The sequence below is a fragment of the Pan paniscus genome, chromosome 23 (assembly GCF_029289425.2).
Source record: "Pan paniscus chromosome 23, NHGRI_mPanPan1-v2.0_pri, whole genome shotgun sequence".
NCBI classification, from domain to species: domain Eukaryota; kingdom Metazoa; phylum Chordata; class Mammalia; order Primates; family Hominidae; genus Pan; species Pan paniscus.
The window spans coordinates 14,498,598-14,511,514 of NC_085927.1; positions in this window are offsets into that span (position 1 = coordinate 14,498,598).

Consider the following 12,917-nt stretch of genomic DNA (forward strand, 5'->3'; position numbering starts at 1 on the left):
ATTCTATTCCAGTCCATTGCATTGCACTCCATTCGGGTTGATTCCATTCCATTCCACTGCATTCCATTCCATTCCGTTCGGGTTGATTCCATTCCATTCCATGCCATGTGATTCCATTCCATTCCATTCCATGCCATTCGAGTTGATTCCTTTCCATTCCATTCCATTCCATTCCATTCCATTACATTACATTCCGGTTGATTCCATTTCATTCCATTCCATTCCATTCCATTCCATTCCATTCCGGTTGATTCCACTCCATTCCATTGCATTCCATTCCATTCCATTCCTTTCGTGTTGATTCCATTCCTTTCCATTCCAATCCTTTCCATTCACTTCCATTCGGGTTGATTCCATTCCCTTCCATTCCCCTCCATTCCATTCCATTCCGGTTGATTCCATTCCTTTCCATTCCATTCGGGTTGGTTCCATTCCATTGCATTCCATTCCATTCCATTCCGTTCCATTCCATTCCATTCGGGTTGATTCCATTCCATTCCATTCTATTCCATTCCATTCCATTAAATTCCATTCCATTCCATTCCATTCCATTCCATTAGGGTTGATTCCATTCCATTCCATTCCGTTCCATTCCATTCCATTCCATTCCATTCGGGTTGTTTCCATTCCATTCCATTCCGTTCCATTCCATTCCATTCCATTCGGGTTGATTCCATTCCATTCCATTCCACTCCATTCCATTCCATTCCATTCCATTCTATTGCATTCGTGTTACATCCATTCCATTCCATTCCATTCCATTCCATTCCATTCGAGTTGATTCCAAGTCATTCCATTGCATTTCATTCCGTTCCATTCCATTCCACTCTATTCCTTTCGAGGTGATTCTATTCCATTCCATTCCATTCCTTTCCATTCCATTCGGGTTGATTCCCTTCCATTCCGTTCCATTCCATTCCGTTCCATTCCATTTGGGTTAACTCCATTCCATTCCATTCCATTCCGTTCCATTCCATTTGGTTTAACTCCATTCCATTCCATTCCATTCCATTCCATTCCATTCCATTCGGGTTGATTCCATTCCTTTCCATTCCACTCCATTCCATGCCATTCCATTCCTTTCGGATTGATTCCATTCCATTCCATTCCATTCCTGTCCATTCCGTTCCATTCCTTTCGGGTTGACTCCATTCCATTGCATTCCGTTCCATTCCATTCCATTCCATTCGGATTGATTCCATTCCATTCCCTTCCATTCCATTCCATGCCATTCCATTCCATTCCATGCCATTCCGTTCCATTCTATTCCATTCCATTCCATTCCATTCGTGTTGATTCCATTCCATTCCATTCCATTCCACTCCATTCCATGCCATTCCATTCAATTCTATTCCATTCAGGTTGAATGCATTCCATTCCATTCCATTCCATTCCATTCGAGTTGATTCCAAGTCATTCCATTCCATTCCATTCCTTTCCATTCCATCCCACTCTATTACTTTCGGGGTGATTCTATTCCATTCCATTCCATTCCATTCCATTCCAATTCTTTCGGTTTGATTCCATTCCATTCCGTTCCATTCCATTCCGTTCCATTCCATTTGGTTTAACTTCATTCCAATCCATTCCATTCCATTCAATTCCATTCCAATCGGGTTGATTCCATTCCTTTCCATTCCACTCCATTCCATTCCATTCCATTCCATTCCATTCGATTTGATTCCATTCCTTTCCATTCCATTGCATTCCATTCCATTCTTGTTGATTCCATTCCATTCCATTCCATTTGGGTTCATTCCATTCCATTGCATTCCATTCCATGCCATTCCATTCCATTCGGGTTGACTCCATTCCATTCAATTCCATACCATTCCATTCCTTTCGGGATGATTCTATTCCATTCTATTCCATTTCATTCTATTCCATTCCATTCCATTCGGGTTGATTCCATTCCATTCCATTCCATTCCATTCCATTCCATTCGTGTTGATTCCATTCCATTAAATTGCATTCCATTCCATTCCATTCGGGTTGATTCCATTCCATTCCATTCCATTCGGCTTGATTCCTTTCCATTCCATTTCATTCCATTCCATTCCATTCCATTCCATTCCATTCGTTTTGATTCCATTCCATTAAATTCCATTCCATTCGGGTTGATTCCATTCCATTCAATACCATTCCACTCCATTCCATTCCATTCCATTTCATTCTCGTTGATTCCATTCCATTACATTCCATTCCATTCGGGTTATTTCCATTCCAGTCCTTTCAATTCCACTCGGGGTCATTCCATTATATTCTATTCTGGTTGATTGCATTCCATTCCATTCCATTCCATTCGTGTTGATTCCATTCCATTCCATTCCATTCCATTCCATTCCATTCCATTCCTTTCGGATTGATTCCATTCCATTCCATTCCATTCCATTCCATTCCATTCCATTCCTTTCAGGTTGACTCCATTCCATTCCATTCCATACCATTATATTCCATTCGGGTTGATTCCATTCCATTCCATTCCATTCCATTCGGGTTGATTCCAAATCATTCTATTCCATTCCATTCCGTTCCATCCCATTCCACTCCATTCCTTTCGGGGTGATTCTATTCCATTCCATTCCATTCCATTCCATTCCATCCCATTCCATTCCATTCCTTTCGGGTTGATTCCATTCCATTCCCTTCCCTTCCACTCCATTCCATTCCATTCCATTCCAATCGGTTTGATTCCATTCCATTCCATTCCATTCCATTCCATTCCTTTTGTGTTGATTGCATTCCATTCCTTTCCATTCCATTCTATGGCATTCCATTTCAGTCGGGTTTTTTCCATTGCATTCCATTCCATTCCATTCCATTCCTTTCTGGGTGATTCTATTCCATTCTATTCCATTTCATTCAATTCCATTCCATTCCATTCGGGTTGATTCCATTCCATTCCATTCCACTCCATTCGGGTTGATTCCATTCCATTCAATTGCATTCCATTCCATTCCATTCTGGTTGATTTCATTCCATTCCATTCCATTCCATTCCATTCCATTCCATTTGATTCCATTCCATTCCATTCGGGATGATTCCATTCCATTCCATTCCATTCGGCTTGATTCCATTCCATTCCTTTCCATTCCATTCCATTCCATTCGTTTTGATTCCATTCCATTCCATTCCATTTCATTCGGGTTGATTCCATTCCATTCAATTCCATTCCACTCCATTCCATTTCATTCGATTCCTTTCTCGTTGATTCCATTCCATTCCATTCCATTCCATACGGATTGATTCCATTCCATTCCATTCCATTCCGTTCGATTCCTTTCGGGTTCACTCCATTCCATTCCATTCCATTCCATTCCATTCCATTCCATTCCATTTGGGTTGATTCCATTCCATTCCATTCCATTCCATTCGTGTTACATCCATTCCATTCCAACCCATTCCATTCGGGTTGATTCCGTTCCAATCCATTCCATGCCATTCCATTCCATTCGGATTGATTCCACTCCATTCCTTTCCATTCGGTTCCATTCCTTTCGGGTTGACTCCATTCCATTGCATTCCGTTCCATTCCATTCCATTCCATTCGTGTTCATTCCATTCCATTCCATTCCATTCCATTCCATGCCATTCCATTCCATTCTATTGCATTCCATTCCATTCCATTCGGGTTGATTCCATTCCACTCCATTCCGTTCCATTCCATTCCATTCCATTCGGGTTGATTCCATTCCATTCCATTCCACTCCATTCCATGCCATTCCATTCCATTCTATTCCATTCAGGTTGAATCCATTCCATTCCATTCCATTCCATTCCGTTCGAGTTGATTCCAAGTCATTCCATTCCATTCCATTCCGTTCCATTCCATTCCACTCTATTCCTTTCGGGGTGATTCTATTCCATTCCATTCCATTCCATTCCATTTTGGTTGATTCCATTCCATTCCGTTCCATTCCATTCCGTTCCATTCCATTTGGGTTAACTCCATTCCATTGCATTCCATTCCATTCCATTCCATTCCATTCCATTCCAATCGGGTTGATTCCATTCCTTTCCATTCCACTCCATTCCATGCCATTCCATTACATTCGGATTGATTCCATTCCATTCCATTCCATTGCATTCCATTCCATTCGTGTTGATTCCATTCCATTCCATTCCATTCCATTCCATTCCATTCCATTCCATTTGGGTTGATTCCATTCCATTCCTTTCCATTCCATTCCATGCCATTCCATTCCATTCGGGTTGACTCAATTCCATTCCATTCCATTCCATTCCATTCCATTCCTTTCGGGGTGATTCTATTCCATTCTATTCCATTTCATTCTATTCCATTCCATTCCATTCGTGTTGATTCCATTCCATTCCCTTCTATTCACTTCCCTTCCATTCCATTCGTGTTGATTCCATTGCATTCATTTGCATTCCATCCCATTCCATTCGGGTTGATTCCATTCCATTCCATTCCATTCCATTCCATTCCATTCCATTCCATTCCATTCCATTCCATTCTGGTTGATTCCATTCCATTCCATTCCATTTCATTCGTGTTACATCCATTCCATTCCATTCGTGTTGATTCCAAATCATTATATTCCATTCCATTCCATTCCATTCAATTCCATTCCGTTCCATTCGGTTGATTCCATTGCATTCCTTTCCATTCGGGTTGATTCCATTCCATTCCATTCCATTCCATTCCATTCCATTCCATTCCATTCCATTGCATTCCTTTCCGGTTGTTTCAGTTCCATTCCATTCCATTCCATTCCATTCCTTTCCATTCCATTCGATTTGTTTCCATTCCATTCCATTCCATTCCATTCCATTCCTTTCAGGTAGACTCCATTCCATTCCATTCCGTTCCTTCGAGGTTGACTCCATTGCATTCCAATCCATTCCATTCCATTCCATTCCATTCCAATCGTGTTGATTGCATTCCATTCCATTCCATTCCATTCCATTCGATTTGTTTCCATTCCATTCCATTCCATTCCATTCCATTCCATTGCTTACAGGTTGACTCCATTCCATTCCATTCCATTCCTTTCCATTCCATTCGGGTTGATTCCAAATCATTCTATTCCATTCCATTCCGTTTCATTCCATTCCACTCCATTCCTTTCGGGTGATTCTATTCCATTCCATTCCGTTCCATTCCATTGCATTCCATTCCATTCGGATTGATTCCATTCTATTCCATTCCCTTCCACTCCATTCCATTCCATTCCATTCCATTTGTCTTAACTCCATTCCATTCCATTCCATTCCATTCCATTCCATTCCATTCCATTCCAATCGGGTTGATACCACTCCATTCCATTCCATTCCATTCCATTCCATTCCATTCCATTCCATTCCATGCCATTCGTGTTGATTCCATTCCATTCCATTCCATTATATTCCATTCCATTTGGGTTGATTCCATTCCATTCCATTCCATTCGATTAAATGCCATTCCATTCCATTCGGGTTCATTCCATTCCAATCCATTCCATTCCATGCCATTCCATTCCATTCCATTCCTTTCGGGGTGATTCTATTCCATTCTATTCAATTTCATTCTATTCCATTCCATTCCATTGCATTCGGGTTGATTCCATTCCAATCCATTCCACTCCATTCGAGTTGATTCCATTCCATTCAATTGCATTCCATTCCATTCCATTCGGGTTGATTCCATTCCATTCCATTCCATTCCATTCCATTCCATTCGGTTTTATTCCATTCCATTCCATTCCATTCCATTTGATTCCATTCCTTTCCATTCGGGATGATTCCATTATATTCTATTCCATTCGGCTTGATTCCCTTCCATTCATTTCCATTCCATTCCATTCCATTCGTTTTGATTCCATTCCATTCCATTCCATTCCATTCGGGTTGATTCCATTCCATTCAATTCCATTCCAGTCCATTCCATTCCTTTCTCGTTGATTCCATTCCATTCCATTCCATTCCATTCGGATTATTTCCATTCCATTCCAGTCAATACCACTCGGGTTGATTCCATTATATTCCATTCGTGTTGATTCCATTCCATTCCATTCCATTCCATTCCAATCGGGTTGATTCCATTCCTTTCCATTCCACTCCATTCCATTCCATTCCATTCCATTCCATTCGATTTGATTCCACTACATTCCATTCAATGCCATTCCATTCCATTCAGGTTGACTCCATTCCATTCCATTCCATTCCATTCATTTCGGGGTGATTCTATTCCATTCAATTCCATTTCATTCTATTCCATTCCATTCCATTCGGGTGGATTCCATTCCATTCCATTCCATTCCATTCCATTCCATTCCATTCCATTCGTGTTGATTCCATTCCATTCAATTGCATTCCATTCCATTCCATTCGGGTTGATTCCATTCCATTCCATTCCATTCGGGTTGATTCCATTCCATTCCATTCCTATTCATTCCATTCCATTCCATTCAGGATGATTCCATTCCATTCCATTCCATTCGGCTTGATTCCTTTCCATTCCATTCCATTCCTTTCCATTCCATTCCATTCCATTCGTTTTGATTCCATTCCATTAAATTCAATTCCATTCGGGTTGATTCCATTCCATTCAATTCCATTCCAATCCATTCCATTACATTACATTTCATTCTCGTTGATTCCATTCCATTACATTCCATTCCATTCGGGTTATTTCCATTCCATTCCATTCAATTCCACTCGGGTTGATTCCATTATATTCTATTCTGGTTGATTCCATTCCATTCCATTCCATTCCATTGCATTCGGGTTGATTCCATTCCATTCCATTCCATTCCATTCCATTCCATTCCATTCCGTTCCTTTCGGATTGATTCCATTCCATTCCATTCCATTCCATGCCATTCCATTCCATTCTATTCCATTCGGGTTGATTCCACTCCACTCCATTCAATTCCATTACCTTCCATTCAATTTGGGTTGATTCCATTCCATTCCATTCCATTCCACTCCACTCCATTCCATGCCATTCCATTCCGTTCTCTTCCATTCAGGTTGAATCCATTCCATTCCATTCCATTCCATTCCATTCGGGTTGATTCCAAGTCAATCCATTCCATTCCATTCCGTTCCATTCCATTCCACTCTATTCCTTTCGGGATGATTCTATTCCATTCCATTCCATTCCATTCCACTCCATTCCATTCCATTCGGGTTGATTCCATTCCATTCCGTACCATTCCATTCCATTCCATTCCATTTGGATTAACTCCATTCCATTCCATTCCATTCCATTCGATTCCATTCCATTCCAATCGGGTTGATTCCATTCCTTTCCATTCCATTCCATTCCATTCCATTCCATTCCATTCGTTTTGATTCCATTCCATTCCATTCCATTGCATTCCTTTCCATTCGTGTTGATTCCATTCCATTCCATTCCATTCCATTCCATTCCATTCCATTCCATTCCTTGGCATTCCTTTCCTTTCGGGTTGATTCCATTCCATTCCATTCTATTCAATTCTTTCCTTTCGGGGTGACTTTATTCCATTCTATTCCATTTCATTCTATTCCATTCCATTCCATTCGGGTTGATTCCATTGCATTCCATTCCATTCCAATGCATTCCACTCCATTCCGGTTGATTCCATTCCATTCTATTCCATTCCATTCCATTCCATTCCATTGCATTCCATTCCATTCCATTGCATTCCATTCCATTGCATTCGTGTTGAATCCACTCCATTCCATTGCATTCCATTCCGTTCCATTCCATTCGTGTTGATTCAATTCCTTTCCATTCCATTCCATTCCATTCCCTTCCATTCAGGTTGATTCCAATCCCTTCCATTCCCCTCCATTCCATTCCATTCGGGTTGATTCCATTCCTTTCCTTTCCATTCCATTCGGGTTGATTCCATTCCATTGCATCCCATTCCATTCGATTCCATTCGTGTTGGTTCCATTCCATTCCATTTGGGTTGATTCTATTCCATTCCATTCCATTCCATTCCATTACTTTCGGGTCGATTCTATTCCATTCCATTCCATTCCATTGCATTCCATTCCTTTCGTGTTGATTCCATTCCATTCCGTTCCATTCCATTCCATTCCATTCCATTGCATTCCACTCCATTCGGGTAGATTCCATTCCATTCAATTACATTCCTCTCCATTCCATTCCATATGATTCCATTCTCATTGATTCCCCTCCATTCCATTCCTTTCAATTACATTCCTCTCCATTCCATTCCATGTGATTCCATTCTCGTTGATTCCACTCCATTCCATTCTGTTCCATTCGGGTTATTTCCATTCCATTCCATTCAATTCCACTCGGGTTGTTTCCATTATATTTCATTCGGGTTGATTCCAATCCATTCCATCCCATTCCATTCAGGTTGATTCCATTCCATTCCATTCCATTCCATTCCATGCCAATCCATTCCATTCGGATTGATTCCATTCCATTCCATTCCATTCCTTTCCATTCCGTTCCACTCCTTTCGGGTTGACTCCATTCCATTGCATTCCGTTCCATTCCATTCCATTCCACTCGGGTTGAATCCATTCCATTCCATTCCATTCCATTCCATTCCATTCCATTCCATTCCAATCGGGTTGATTCCACTCCATTCCATTCCATTCCATTCCATTCCATTCCATTCCATTCCATTCCATTCCATTCCATGCCATTCGTGTTGATTCCATTCCATTGCATTCCATTATATTCCATTCCATTTGGGTTGATTCCATTCCATTCCATTCCATTCGATTCCATGCCATTCCATTCCATTCGGGTTCATTCCATTCCAATCCATTCCATTCCATGCCATTCCATTCCATTCCATTCCTTTCTGGGTGATTCTATTCCATTCTATTCAATTTCATTCTATTCCATTCCATTCCATTGCATTCGGGTTGATTCCATTCCAATCCATTCCACTCCATTCGAGTTGATTCCATTCCATTCAATTGCATTCCATTCCATTCCATTCGGGTTGATTCCATTCCATTCCATTCCATTCCATTCCATTCCATTCCATTCGGTCTTATTCCATTCCATTCCATTCCATTCCATTTGATTCCATTCCTTTCCATTCGGGATGATTCCATTCCATTCTACTCCATTCGGCTTGATTCCATTCCATTCATTTCCATTCCATTCCATTCCATTCGTTTTGATTCCATTCCATTCCATTCCATTCCATTCGGATTGATTCCATTCCATTCAATTCCATTCCAGTCCATTCCATTCCTTTCTCGTTGATTCCATTCCATTCCATTCCATTCCATTCGGATTATTTCCATTCCATTCCAGTCAATACCACTCGGGTTGATTCCATTATATTCCATTCGGGTTGATTCCATTCCATTCCATTCCATTCCATTCCAATCGGGTTGATTCCATTCCTTTCCATTCCACTCCATTCCATTCCATTCCATTCCATTCCATTCGATTTGATTCCACTACATTCCATTCAATGCCATTCCATTCCATTCGGGTTGACTCCATTCCATTCCATTCCATTCCATTCCTTTCGGGGTGATTCTATTCCATTCAATTCCATTTCATTCTATTCCATTCCATTCCATTCGTGTGGATTCCATTCCATTCCATTCCATTCCATTCCATTCCATTCGTGTTGATTCCATTCCATTCAATTGCATTCCATTCCATTCCATTCGGGTTGATTCCATTCCATTCCATTCCATTCGGGTTGATTCCATTCCATTCCATTCCTATTCATTCCATTCCATTCCATTCAGGATGATTCCATTCCATTCCATTCCATTCGGCTTGATTCCTTTCCATTCCATTCCATTCCTTTCCATTCCATTCCATTCCATTCGTTTTGATTCCATTCCATTAAATTCAATTCCATTCGGGTTGATTCCATTCCATTCAATTCCTTTCCAATCCATTCCATTACATTACATTTCATTCTCGTTGATTCCATTCCATTACATTCCATTCCATTCGGGTTATTTCCATTCCATTCCATTCAATTCCACTCGGGTTGATTCCATTATATTCTATTCTGGTTGATTCCATTCCATTCCATTCCATTCCATTGCATTCGGGTTGATTCCATTCCATTCCATTCCATTCCCTTCCATTCCATTCCATTCCTTTCGGATTGATTCCATTCCATTCCATTCCATTCCATTCCATTCGGGATGATTTCATTTAATTCCATTCCATTCCATTCCATTCCATTCCATTCCATGCCATTCCATTCCATTCTATTCCATTCGTGTTGATTCCACTCCACTCCATTCAATTCCATTACCTCCCATTCAATTTGGGTTGATTCCATTCCATTCCATTCCATTCCACTCCACTCCATTCCATGCCATTCCATTCCGTTCTCTTCCATTCAGGTTGAATCCATTCCATTCCATTCCATTCCATTCCATTCGGGTTGATTCCATTCCATTCCATTCCATTCCATTCCATTCCATTCCTTTCGGATTGATTCCATTCCATTCCATTCCATTCCATTCCATTCCATTCCATTCCATTTGGGATGATTTCATTTAATTCCATTCCATTCCATTCCATTCCATTCCATTCCATTCCATTCCATTCCATGCCATTCCATTCCATTCTATTCCATTCAGGTTGATTCCACTCCACTCCATTCAATTCCATTACCTTCCATTCAATTTGGGTTGATTCCATTCCATTCCATTCCATTCCAATCCACTCCATTCCATGCCATTCCATTCCGTTCTCTTCCATTCAGGTTGAATCCATTCCATTCCATTCCATTCCATTCCATTCGGGTTGATTCCAAGTCAATCCATTCCATTCCATTCCGTTCCATTCCATTCCACTCTATTCCTTTCGGCATGATTCTATTCCATTCCATTCCATTCCATTCCACTCCATTCCATTCCATTCGGGTTGATTCCATTCCATTCCGTGCCATTCCATTCCATTCCATTCCATTTGGATTAACTCCATTCCATTCCATTCGATTCCATTCCATTCCAATCTGGTTGATTCCATTCATTTCCATTCCATTCCATTCCATTCCATTCCATTCTATTTGATTCAATTCCATTCCATTCCATTGCATTCCTTTCCATTCGTGTTGATTCCATTCCATTCCACTCAATTTCATTCCATTCCATTCCATTCCATTTGTGTTGATTCCATTCCATTCCATTCCATTCCATGGCATTCCTTTCCATTCGGGTTGATTCGATTCCATTCCATTCTATTCCATTCCATTCCTTTCGGGGTGACTTTATTCCATTCTATTCCATTTCATTCTATTCCATTCCATTCCATTCGGGTTGATTCCATTCCATTCCATTCCATTCCAATGCATTCCACTCCATTCCGGTTGATTCCATTCCATTCTATTCCAATCCATTCCATTCCATTCCATTCCATTGCATTCCATTCCATTCCATTGCATTCCATTCCATTGCATTCGTGTTGAATCCACTCCATTCCATTGCATTCCATTCCGTTCCATTCCATTCGTGTTGATTCAATTCCTTTCCATTCCATTCCATTCCATTCCCTTCCATTCGGGTTGATTCCACTCCCTTCCATTCCCCTCCATTCCATTCCATTCGGGTTGATTCCATTCCTTTCCATTCCATTCGGGTTGATTCCATTCCATTGCATCCCATTCCATTCGATTCCATTCGTGTTGGTTCCATTCCATTCCATTTGGGTTGATTCTATTCCATTCCATTCCATTCCATTCCATTCCATTCCTTTCGGGTCGATTCTATTCCATTCCATTCCATTCCATTGCATTCCATTCCTTTCGTGTTGATTCCATTCCATTCCGTTCCATTCCATTCCATTCCATTCCATTCCATTGCATTCCACTCCATTCGGGTTGATTCCATTCCATTCAATTACATTCCTCTCCATTCCATTCCATGTGATTCCATTCTCGTTGATTCCACTCCATTCCATTCCGTTCCATTCGGGTTATTTCCACTCCATTCCATTCAATTCCACTCGGGTTGTTTCCATTATATTTCATTCGGGTTGATTCCAATCCATTCAATCCCATTCCATTCAGGTTGATTTCATTCCATTCCATTCCATTCCATTCCATTCCATGCCAATCCATTCCATTCGGATTGATTCCATTCCATTCCATTCCATTCCTTTCCATTCCGTTCCACTCCTTTCGGGTTGACTCCATTCAATTGCATTCCGTTCCATTCCATTCCATTCCACTCGGGTTGAATCCATTCCATTCCATTCCATTCCATTCCATTCCATTCCATTCCATTTCATACCATTCCATTCCATTCCATTTCATACCATTCCATTCGTGTTACATCCATTCCATTCCATTCCATTCCATTCCATTCGGGTTGATTCCATTCCATTCCATTCCATTCGGCTTGATTCCATTCCATTCCTTTCCATTCCATTCCATTCCATTGGTTTTGATTCTTTCCATTCCATTCCATTCCATTTGGGTGATTCCATACCATTCTATTCCATTCCATTCCATTCCTTTCCATTCGGGTTTATTCCATTCCACTCCATTCCATTCCATTCCATTCCATTCCTTTCGTGGTGACTCTATTCCATTCTACTCCATTTCATTCTTTTCCATTCCATTCCATTCTGGTTGATTCCATTCCATTCCATTCCATTCCATTCGTGTTGATTCCATTCCATTCCATTCCTTTCCATTTGGGTTAATTCCATTCCATTCCATTCCATTTCATTCCATTCCATTCCATTCCTTTCCATTCCATTGCATTCCATTCGGATTGATTCCATTCCATTCCATTCCATTTCATTCCTTTCCATTCCATTTCATTCAGGTTGATTCCATTCCATTCCATTCCATTCGTGTTGATTCCATTCCACTCCATTCCATTCAATACCATTCCATTCCATTCCATTCCATTATATTCCCGTTGATTCCATCCCATTCCATTCCATTCCATTCCATTCCATTCCATTCCATTCGGAATGATTCCATTCCATTCCATTCCAT